This window comes from Nicotiana tomentosiformis, chromosome 12 (genome assembly GCF_000390325.3).
Source record: "Nicotiana tomentosiformis chromosome 12, ASM39032v3, whole genome shotgun sequence".
NCBI lineage: Eukaryota > Viridiplantae > Streptophyta > Magnoliopsida > Solanales > Solanaceae > Nicotiana > Nicotiana tomentosiformis.
Window position 1 is genome coordinate 131,231,076 of NC_090823.1, and position 12,257 is coordinate 131,243,332.

Genomic DNA, 12,257 nt, shown 5'->3' on the forward strand with positions numbered 1-12,257 from the left:
CCAATTTTCCTTTATTTTTAGCATGCATCACTACTTTTTATACCTCTCATTTTCGTAGCTTAACCCAGGTAGAACCTTGTCACCTAGGGGGATCCAGCTCATAGTTCCGGGTAGAAGTACTCTTCGCTCATGTTGTTTTACGTAGCTTAACCCAGGTAGAACCATTTTCCCTAGGGGGATCTAGCTCATAGTTCCGGGTAGAAGTACTCTTCGCTCAGGTTGTTTTACGTAGCTTAACCCAGGTAGAACCATTTTGCCTAGGGGGATCCAACTCATAGTTCCGAGTAGAAGTACTCTTTGCTCAAGTTGTTTTACGTAGCTTAACCCAGGTAGAACCTTTTCGCCTAGGGGGATCCAGCTCATAGTTTCGGGTAGAAGTACTCTTCGCCCAGGCTGTTATTCGTAGCTTAACCCAGGTAGAACTTTTTCGCCTAGGGGGATCCAGCTCATAGTTTTCGGGTAGAAGCACTCTTCTCTCAGGATGTTTTACGTAGCTTAACCCAGGTAGAATATTTTTGCCTAGGGGAACCAACTCGTAGTTCCGGGTAGAAGTACTTTTCGCTCAGGTTATTTTACGTAGCTTAACCCAGGTAGAACCATTTCGCCTAGGGGGATCCAGCTCATAGTTCCGGGTAGAAGTACTCTTCGCTCAGGTTATTTTACGTAGCTTAACCCAGGTAGAACCATTTCGCCTAGGGGGATCCAGCTCATAGTTCCGGGTAGAAGTACTCTTCGCTCAGGTTGTTTTACGTAGCTTAACCCAGGTAGAACCTTTTCGCCTAGGGGGATCCAGCTCATAGTTTCCGGGTAGAAGTACTCTTTGCTCAGGATGTTTTACATAGCTTAACCCAGGTAGAACATTTTCGCCTAGGGGGATCCAGATCATTGTTTCGAGTAGAAGTACTCTTCGCCCTGGCTATTTTTCGTAGCTTAACCCAGGTAGAACTTTTTTTCCTAGGGGGATCCAGCTCATAGTTTTCGAGTAGAAGCAGTCTTCACTTAGGATATTTTACGTAGCTTAACCTAGGTAGAACATTTTTGCCTAGGGGGAACCAACTCATAGTTTCGGATAAAAGTACTCTTCGCCCATGCTGTTTTTCGTAGCTTAACCCAGGTAGAACCTTTTCGCCTAGGGATATCCAACTCATAGTTCTGGGTAGAAGTACTCTTCACCCAAGCTATTTTTTGTAGCTTAACCCAGGTAGAACCTTTTCACCTAGGGAGATCCAGCTCATAGTTCCGGGTAGAAGTACTCTTCGCTCAGGTTGTTTTACGTAGCTTAACCCAGGTAGAACCTTTTCGCTTAGGGGATTCCAGCTCATAGTTTTCGGGTAGAAGTACTCTTCGCTCAGGATGTTTTACGTAGCTTAACCCAGGTAGAACATTTTCGCCTAGGGGGAACCAACTCATAGTTCCGGGTAGAAGTACTCTTCGCCCAGGCTGTTTTTCGTAGCTTAACCCAGGTAAAACCTTTTCGCCTAGGGAATCCAGCTCATAGTTCCGGGTAGAAGTACTCTTCGCTCAGGATGTTTATACACAACTTAACTCAGGTAAAACCATTTCGCCTAGGGGGATTCAGCTCATAGTTCCGGGTAGAAGTACTCTTCGCTCAGGATGTTTATACACAGCTTAACTCAAGTAGAACTATTTCGCCTAGGGGATCTAGCTCATAGTTCCGGGTAGAAGTACTTTTCACTCAGGATGTTTATACACAACTTAACTCAGGTAGAACCATTTCGCCTAGGGGGATCCAGCTCATATTTTCGGGTAGAAGTACTCTTCGCTCAGGTTTTTATACATAGCTTAACTTAGGTAGAACTATTTCCCCTTGGGGGATCCAGCTTATATTTCCGGGTAGAAGTACTCTTCGCTCAGGTTTTTATACATAGCTTAACTCAGGTAGAACCATTTCGCCTAGGGGGATCCATCTTATAATTTCGGGTAGAAGTTCTTTTCGCTCAAGTTTTTTATACATAGCTTAACCCAGGTAGAACATTTTAACCTAGGGGGATCCAACTCATATTTCTGGGTAGAAGTACTCTTCGCCCAAGTTTGCTTTTTGTAGCTTAATCCGGGTAGAAGTACTTTTTGTCCTGGCTTGCCTTTCATAGTTTAACTCAGGTAGAATCTTTTTGCCAAAGAGATTCAACATTTTTTTTCAAGTAATACAGGGCGCCAACCCCTGGTTATATTCCCTTTCCAGTAATATAAGGCGCCAACCCCTGGTTACATTTTCTTTCCAGTAATACAGGGCGCCAACCCATGGTTACATTTTCTTTTCAGCAATAAAGGGCACCAACCCCTGGTTAGATTTCCTTTTCAGTAATACAGGGAGCCAACCCCTGATTACATTTCTTGTTCAGTAATATAGGGCACCAACCCCTGGTTACATTTCCTTTTCAGTAACACAGGGCACAAACCCCTGGTTACATTTTCTTTTTCAGTAATACATGGCGCTAACCCCTGGTTACATTTCCTTTTCAGTAATATAGGGCGCCAACCCCTGGTTTTATTTTCTTTTCAGTAATACAGGGCGCCAACCCCTGGTTATATTTCTTTTTTAGTAATATAGGGCGTCAACCCCTGGTTACATTTCCTTTTCAGTAATACAGGGCGCTAACCCCTAGTTATATTTTCCTTTCAGTAATGCAAGGCGCTAACCCCCAGTTATATATCCTTTCAGTAATACAAGGCGCCATCCCCTGATTACATTTTCCTTTTCTGTAATACAGGGCACCAACCCCTGGTTACATTTCCCTTTTCAGTAATACAGGGCGCCAACCCCTGGTTACATTTCCCCTTTCAGTAATACAGGGCGTCAACCCCTGGTTACTTTTCCTTACCAGTATAGGGTACACCAATCCCTGATCTCCTTACCATTATAGGGTACACCAATCCCTAGTTGTGTTATCCAACATAGGGTACACCACTCCCTAGTTGATTTGATTTTAAATGCAGAATATACCACTCCCTAATATCATTGCCAATATAGGGTATCACATTCTCTGGCCACATTTTCCCAACATAAGGTACATCAATCCTTAGTTGAGACATTCTTTTGCGATAATTAAAAAAAAAATATCATGACCTTTTCAGGGTACACCATTCCCGTTTTTTTTTTTGCTTTCAATAAAGAAGTAGTTTAGAATTTTGTTACAATAACTCATAAAATATTTCTAGTGAAAACCGGGGCAGAAAAACTTCGTTTGTTTGTTTGTTTTGATGTCTGAGCAGGTTTTACCTCGAGGCACATAGTTCGATATGAACAAAAAAAGAAGTCTCAATCCACAATAAAGAAAAGAAAAGGAAAAGAAGTAAATCCAAATGCAGAAGCAGATGGAAAGGATATGGACTGCTCAAGACATGACTAAAGTTATGAGCTTCACATTTCCCGTTTTGCTCAGAAGAAGCCGTAGAAGAATGAACTAGTACCTACAGCTAGCAAGCATCAAGGTTCAGATCAGAGTCTGCATGAACAACTAGTCAAGACTCATGATCAAGATTCAAAAGACTTATATAGATAGAAATCTTGTAACTCAGAGTTGATTGGCTTGTTTAGTTTCTTTCGATTTTGATGTAATAGCAGGACCACGGACCGGAGCCTCGACGGAACCTCACTCGACTCTCCTACTCATCATTCCATTACTTTTCTTGAACTACACGCGACCTGATTCCCTTATAACCCGAGATATGTAGGCTGTCCAAAACTAGGACTCGGTTGCACTCTCCTCTTTTATTTGTTTCTTCCTTTTGAATAAATGTTATGGTCAAAAATTAGTCATACAGCTCACCTTGTCTTTGCCTGAAAACTCTTCATGTTTCCAAGCAAAGAGGGGCATGCTGTAGGCACCTACCTTTTTACCATATTTAGAATTTTTTTTATCAATTTTAGTATTTAAATAGTTTTTATGTTTAATCTTAGTATTTTAGCTTGTATTTCACCTTTTTATAGGTTTTATTTGATAAAATTAAAAATCACAAAAAATAAGAAGATTTAATTTGGACAAATTCTCATAAAGTCTTGCTTTGTTCAAATGTCCAAGTCATGGCCCAAATTGGGCCAAACCTGAGCCTAAATAGCTTGACCCATCTCTAAACCCAAAAAAAATCTAGCAGCCAAAAATCTTCTTCTCCTCCATATAATCTCAACCAAACTCCAAAAAAACAAGAAGAAGAAGAAGAAGAAGAAGAAGAAGAAGAAGAAGAAGAAGAAGAAGAAGAAGAAGAAGGAGGAGGAGGAGGAGGAGGAGAAAGCAACTTAGATCTACCGTGAAAAGGAGTGCAAAAATGACAGCAAAACAATTCTAAAAATCAGTCCAAAAGGTCCTCTACAGCACTATGTAGAGATTCACTATTAGTGATCTCGCTCACGCGAAAACCCATTTTTTAGCCATAAAACCCCCATCAAAATAACCATAAAAATCAGCAAAGCGCAGCTGAAATGCCCCCAAAATGTAGCAGTAAAACGACCTTCAAATCTCTATGAAAACCGGCCATTTTCGTCCCTAACTAACTATGGGTCATAGATCGAATAATTCCTTTCGTGCCTTCTCAGTTATGTCTACACGTAAACAATTACTTTTCCTAGTTGTTCTGCCACTTGTTACATGAATACTTGGCTTATCTTAGTGCCCACATATATTGAAATTTCATGCAACTCATATGATCTAGAATGTTACTTTCGATTTTTTTACTTCCCATTCTTAATCCACGATAGGTGCCACTTTCTTATGGAGTGCATACAATGTTGTAGTGAGACTATTGTTCCAAGATCATTTCTTTTTTAGGTCACTATGCTTAGGTTGAAACCTTCTTCCTTATTTCCTCAGCTACTCTTTCGTTGTAGTACTTAGGGGAGACCCTCCGACTCCTGTAAAGCTGTAAGCTTATTACATTATATACCCATAGGAAGTTTTTATGTTCTTACTCGCCTATACATGTCCTTAGTTACATACCTCTATGCCCTTGTTCTCATAGGGTTATTACTGAATTTAAATTCTTTTTTTGTCTCCCCCGTGGCACTCTATATTATTTCCGTAACACCTATACGACAACTATAACTATCTCAACTCCTATCTGAATATTTCTTAGGGATTACGATGTCGTATCCGCGAGACCTAATTCCCTATGATGGGGTTTACTAGGTTTATCTTGCACGATCTGCTGATTTATCTGTATCTTCTTGTCTAGCCATAACTATGCTCTTCCTGAATCAACTACTAACTACTCGTTAGTCCATGCTCATATTTTTATTCCGCGTAATCTCTCTTGGGTCATGTCCTTTGTCTTAACTTACCAAGTGCACTGGCTCCTTATGTATCAAGTGTACATTCGCGCTTATTTATCAATAATATCCTGGGAGGGAACCCTTACTGCATCTCCCCGCCATTGTGGTTGCATAATGTTCGGGACTCATAACATATCTGTAGGATCTGAATAAATGTAATCTCATCCCTTTCACCTTTTTACCGCATTCTTCCTTTACTATTCCATAGTTACCTCTTCATCTTTGGCATCTTTTTACATCATCACCGACTCTTACTCGCCTTGCGGTAACCCTTATGTACCAAGGATATCTAAATTCCTTACGCACGAGGGTGACACCTAGTGTAACTGGCACACTTAGTCCCTTAAGCTTAACTCTGCTCATAGTGCTTGCTTTAGGGTAGCATATTCTTGAATGACCTTTAAAGGTTATTTTTCTGTTGTCCATTCTATTTTTGCTGGAACACAGTCTCAGAAATTCTCACGATGTCGACTATTATCAAATCCTCTGGTCCCTAATTCATGTTCGATTTTTCTTGTTTACTAGCCTATGCTGATTTCTATTACTCTAGGGGCTCTAACTTAGCCTTATGGTAATTTAAAATCCAGCCCCCAGCACTCATGAAGACCACCCAAAATAGCCCTGAAATCTCCATTAAAATAGCCTCGAAATCACCTTAAAACAGTCAATGTTTGGTCGATGTTTTGAGCGAAGCTCCAGTTCCGGTTCGAAATCCTGTACGCGTTTTGGCTCCGAATTTTGTTTTTTGCCGTTTTTGGTCTTTGCTAGCTGAACAGTCATCATTTCTGTACTGCTTGGAGTTTCTTGTTAAATAAAGTTTGGTTTGAGGCACGTACAAGGTCTGTTTCTCTATCTACTATTTAATGGTATTAAGTTTGCTTTAACTGGTATCTCTTTAATTAAATGCTTGATTTATTTCTCTGTTTAGTTTTTTTCCTCTTGCTTTGTGTATTTCATCTGCATTTAGCTTAATTATTTTTGAGTATCTTATGTTTGGTTCATCATTTTACGTGGTATCATTGAAAAATCTTGGATGAGTATTGAGTGTTTGTTTGAATCGTTGGATCTTGAAAACAAAAGAAAATCTTACTCCGTAAAACCATAAAATATGATTCTCTCATTGGTGTTAGTGTGCCATTATTGTGAGCTTACTGGGATTTTGGGGCTTGGAATAAATTGAAGGGATATGTAAAGTTATGAGAGGTCCATTTTTAATACATACTATTTTAATATGAGTATTTTTTAGATGGTATTCTTAATTAATCTTTTTGATAGTGTATTTGTCTACTTTTTCTTGTAGATATCTTCTTGTTTTAACTTCTTTTGTTTCATCTATAATTAGTTTTAACAAATCTCTGAAATAGAATAGTAAGAACTTGTTAAGTTGTAAATAATTCATAGTAGTTTGTTAATAATTTATAAGGCTAATGATTCTCCACAACTTGATATCTATAACTCTCGAGGCTTACAATAATCCCAAACTTTTAGGAAGAATAATTCATGAACGTCGTAGCTTGCTTTAGGCGCGATTAATAACAATTCATCGTGATTATGTATACGTTCGCGTGACATGATTATGATTTCCAAAATAAATCAAAGTACGCGTTCGCGCGATTTTGAGCAAATAATCTTGATAATAATAAAGTGTTATTAATTGTGTACACGTACGCATGACATGGTTTTTGACACACCAAACAAAATGAGTATACATACGCGTGACTTATTTCAATAATTTTTTATAAATTCAATCAAGCAATAAAAGTGGACATAGTTAAAACATGAGAACCAATAAAACACATGTTATCCAAAATTAATTCAAGCCAAGTTGTAGTTAATAAAGCGACCGTGCTAGAACCATGGGACTCGGGGAATGCCTTACATCTTCTCCCCGGTCAACAGAATTCCTTACCCGCACTTTATTTTTGCAGACCAATAATAATAGAGTCAAACCTTCCTTTGACTAGGTATTCAAATAAAATATGACTTGAAAAATCCCAAAAACTCAATTCCAAGTGGCGACTTTGTAAATAAAATAATCCCTACTCAAGTTTATTACTTTAATTGGAAAAACTATTTAACTCAATCCATATAACACATATCTTTTTTTCGGGGGGGGGGGGGGGAGGGGGTAGAAAAGGGGTGTGACACCAATGTGCTCGAACTTCAGCGGTCTCGGCTGCCTCTCTTGCTTGTACCTGAGTGGTTTCAGTATCGACCCGATAGACGGCCACGAATGCATCGGCATTTGCCTTTGCTTTTTCAGCGTCAGGTTTGGCCTTAGCAAGTTCGTAGGCCAACCGAGCCTCAAGATCCTCTATTTTTCTTGCTTGGACCGAGCTTTTCTCCTTCATGCCTCTAAGTTGGTTTTCGGCCGACGATAATTAGGCTCGAGCAGTTTCTTTTTCTGCGGTGAGACGGTCCATACCATCTTTCCATCCCAAGGTCTCCGCCCTTATCATATCAACCTCCTCACGAAGCTTACCGATCACCTCGAGCTTCCGTTGCACCTGTGAGATCGAAATATTAGCCACCGTTTCAGGAGCGAGCCCATGTGTTTTTAAGATTATCATTACCTGCTCGGTCAGGCCGGGATGGTCTTGATGCGCCTTGGCCAATTCAGCTTGGAGGTCCTTGATTTCTTCTTCCCTTTGCCCGTAGAGGAGTCTAAGGGTGTTCCTCTCCCCCGTGACCCATCGAAGGTCGGCCTCTTACCGACACAGCTTAGCTCGAGATCGGGAACATGATTCTCGATGAACCGCTGTGGCCTACGAAGAAAGAAGAAAAGAAGTTAGAAAAGGATAGCAAACATAAAAGTGGTATAAACGAAGGGAGTTAGAGCTTACCCGATTCAGAGCTTGTTGCACTTCACAGAAAAGGCCTGACATCTCACTAGGGCCAGCAACATCCTCGACACCAATAAACAAATCACTGAAAGGGGTCCTCCCCTTCAAAAGACCGGTTTATCTCGAGGGCCCCCAAAGCTTGGGCTTCCCGAATCTCCCCTTCGGAAAAAAGCAGGGAGAGTGGGCGAGTCTTCGATTGTTATTTCCCCAAGCGACTCGCTTGGGGCGTCCTCCTCAGTTCGGAAAACTTCAGGACCGGTCCCTTCAGATATATCCACCGATTGTCGACTTCGGTGGGAAGCATCCTCGATCTCTAACGATTCGTGGACTCGGCCCGAATCTTTCTCCGATCCCACCTCAGTTCTAGGCGGAGACACACCAACCACCATCGATCCAGCTATCTTTGAGGCATCAATGGTTTTCTTCACTCGGGCCACCAGTACGGACCCGTCGTATTCTTCTTCCTCGTCTTTATCCCTTAGACGATGAACTGATTCTTTGGTCAAAGGGATGATATTCTTCCTCGGCTTATGAGTCGTCCTCGTCTTTGGTTTTGGATCTTCGGAAGTACAAACCCTTTTTCTCTTATTATCCTTCACCAGTTTTGGAATAAAGGCCGAAGCCTCTTCCTCGCCAGACGGGGGCCTCAAAGCCGCATCTTTGCCCAGGCCTACACACAAGAAAATTGATTAAGTATATGGAAAACGCTTTGATTGAACTATCAAAGACACAAGGAAGAAGCTTACCGTGATTTTTGGCCTCCTATCGGCCCTTTGACAAATCACGCCATGAGCGCTCGGCATATGAGGAGGTCGAAGCCAGGTCCCGTACCTAGTTCTTGAGGTCAGGAACTGCACCGGGCATCCAAGAAATCGTTGCATCACAAAATGGGATATCAGTAAGAAAGAAACGAAAGAACAAAACAATAGGAGATAACATCAGAGTTACACTTACGCTTCATGTTCCACTCCTCAGGAAATGGCATCTTCTCGGCCGGTATTAGGTCTGAAGTCTTCACTCGAACAAACCTACCCATCCAGCCTTGATCCTTGTCCTCGTCTATACTCTAGAATAGAACCTTGGTGGTCCGGCGCTGAAGTTTTATTAACCCACCTCGAAAGAGGCGGGGGCTGTACAATCGAATAAGGTGGTCGAGGGTGAAAGACAACCCCTCAATTTTGTTCACAAAGAAACGGATCAAAATAATGATCCGCCAAGAAGAAGGATGGATTTGGCCTAGGGTTATTTGGTATTGACGGCAAAAGTCAATGATAACAGGGTCGAGAGGACCTAACGTGAAATGCTAAGTATACACACCTAAAACCCATTTCACATGAGTAGTAATATCTTCTTCGGGAGATAGGATTACCACTTCTTTGTTCTCCCAATTGTAATATCTCCTTATCTGTTCGAGATGCCCTTTGGTTATCGAACACATATACCTCGATACTAGCTCGCATCGGCCGGGAACCGACGAGCTTTTATTGACCTTAAAATCAGAGGTAAGAACACACGCCCCAGGAACACACTCCTCAGGCCGTGGCTCCACCGGTGTTTTATCGACGGCAAGCTGTGAAGAAGAAACTTTTTCTTTTTGAGGAACGGTTTTAGATGTTCTCGCTATTTTTGATTTAGAGATGGAAAACAGAAGGAGATGACAAAGGTGGTGTTTTGAAGAAAGATTTTGCAGTGAAAATCACAGAAGAAAGATATTTGCAGAAAAATCACAGATGAACTCAGAAGATGCGAAAAGAACTTGAAAAATTTGGAGATTGAAGATGTAAAAGTGATAAATGGTAAAAGGCGGGGCTATTTATAGATTGAGCAATGACGGTTCAATATCAGCGGTAGCCGACCACCGTCTGACACTCATTAAATGCCTTGGTAAACTAAGCCGACGAGACAGCTATCACATACGTCATGGACGGGCTCGATGCAAATGTCAGTGTACATCCAATCGGGCCGTTGGGGAATCATATCGTTTCTTGCCACATCCTTCCCGAGAAACGAGGGGACTATCTGTATACGGTCGAAACTGATTTCGGCCTTCGTATGACTGATCGAGATGGGAACATAATGGATCGAAGATTGTCTTCATAATATCGAGATAGGATCCGAAGAGGGCACAAACGAGCTTCGAGTTTCAGGGACATATCAAATACCGAGCTCGAAGTCATTATCGAGCTTGGGTCCAAATCGAACTATGATGAGAAACGGTGAAATCGAGCTTAAGGGCCAAAGGCCAACCAATACTGGCCTAATACTGGGCCCCGAGTCAACATCAAGCTCGAACCCACATCGAGCTCTAAACCTGAAAACTGACAGATACCAAGTCTGGTCAGGATCTAGCTCGTAGACAAGAGCCGTTACAACCGCACTAAGGGAAAGAATCTCAGCGAGAATTAAGGAAAAACTGATTTATCATGGGTTACTCACTATGTATTTTTAATTATAACTAAAGTAGGATCCCTCCACTATAAGAGGGATGGTTATATTTCTGTAAAGCATCAAGTTTTGCATACATTGTAACTCAGAGATCATACACTCCCATATTAAAGAATTATCATTTTTTAGCTTCATAAGATTGATCCATCTTGTTTAATCCATAAATCATGCTCTTTTCAACTTTACTTATTTTTCATCCTTACAGTCAATATTCGATATTCTTATTTACTCTTACGATTTGTATCGAGTTATATCACATACCCTTAGAACTACGTACAAATTTAACTCTATCCGTTTTTCGGGTAAACAATAAGATCGCATCTATTATGAACTCATTGACTTCAAATTTTGAATTTACCTTTATAATACAGAATTTATAATTCGTTGTCTATTGAATATGATGAATTGTCATAATAATATGTACTCCTAATGTTTAGTTCTAATTAAATAAGTTCACATTGGTTTTAAGGTTATTTTATTTTTTATATTTTTTAAGCATAAAACTGTATTAAAGAGAGTAATCAGCCTCATATATAGTACTCAAAGCAATTTAACATTGAATATTTTTATCAAAAAGTACTCAAATCAATTATTAAATTTAGAGGTAGATCTAGGATTTAAAGGTGGCGAGAGTACATGATCGGATTGGTCAACCAGTGCCCCCATTGAAACTTTTGGTGTTAGAGTTTCAAGCAAAATATATGACCTTTTTCAACATATATGATATATCGAATTTTTTTATCGAAGTTAACGAGGTCTGGTGACCTCTCTACTCAATACATAGGTCCGCCTCCGATCAAAGTCGAAACTATATCGTACCAAAGATTTCACGGTCAAGCTCCCAAAATGAAGATCCTTTGAATAAGGAGCAATTTACCTCATTTAATTAATGGGTTTATTCCGTGCAAATTCAAATTAATCGAAATAATAAGCTTTAAATATTGAATGATTAAACAAGAAATAAATATGGTGCAAATGACAATTAGTTTAGTTAGAAAAAGCCTACCTAAAAGGAGCAACCAAATTTAGAAGGAAGTGAAAAAGAGGGAAAATTAAAGAACACTTCATTCCACTTCTGGTGTTCAATAAGTATCAAAGTACACCAAACTCTTTGACTTTCTTTACTTTTTGTGAAAATGAAGAAATACTCGTGTCTATTTTGAATGATATTATATATAAAATGATTAAAATCCCTTTGGATTCACTCTTTCCCATTCAATGTGATTGGAAGAGTTGGGAATGAGTAGGTTCATTTAGGATTACTAAACTAAAAAGAGAGATTGTAGAAGTATCTTTAAGGATGACTTGATATGCCCCACTTAAACCAAACTCAATAAATTCTCAATAGCTTAAGATAATCTTTTTTTCCTTCCGCGTTTGGTATCTATTTTAGATCAGACTAATTCGAATTCACATACAAAAGTCCAATTTTTTAGCATACAATTTATCCGACCAAAGGCGATTCCATTATAAGACTTTAACACAAAACCTCTCGTTAAGAATTGACAAGTGTACCTATCACTCCATCACATACCGCAAACTTTGATGGTTTAAGATAACTATTTTGGTTCTCGACAGAAATATATATTTTTGAAATAGTGCAACTATCTAAAGTCCTTTTGAAATATAAAAAAAATTGTAAATAAATTCTATAATGTTAGAGCAATCAAGTAAGTATATTA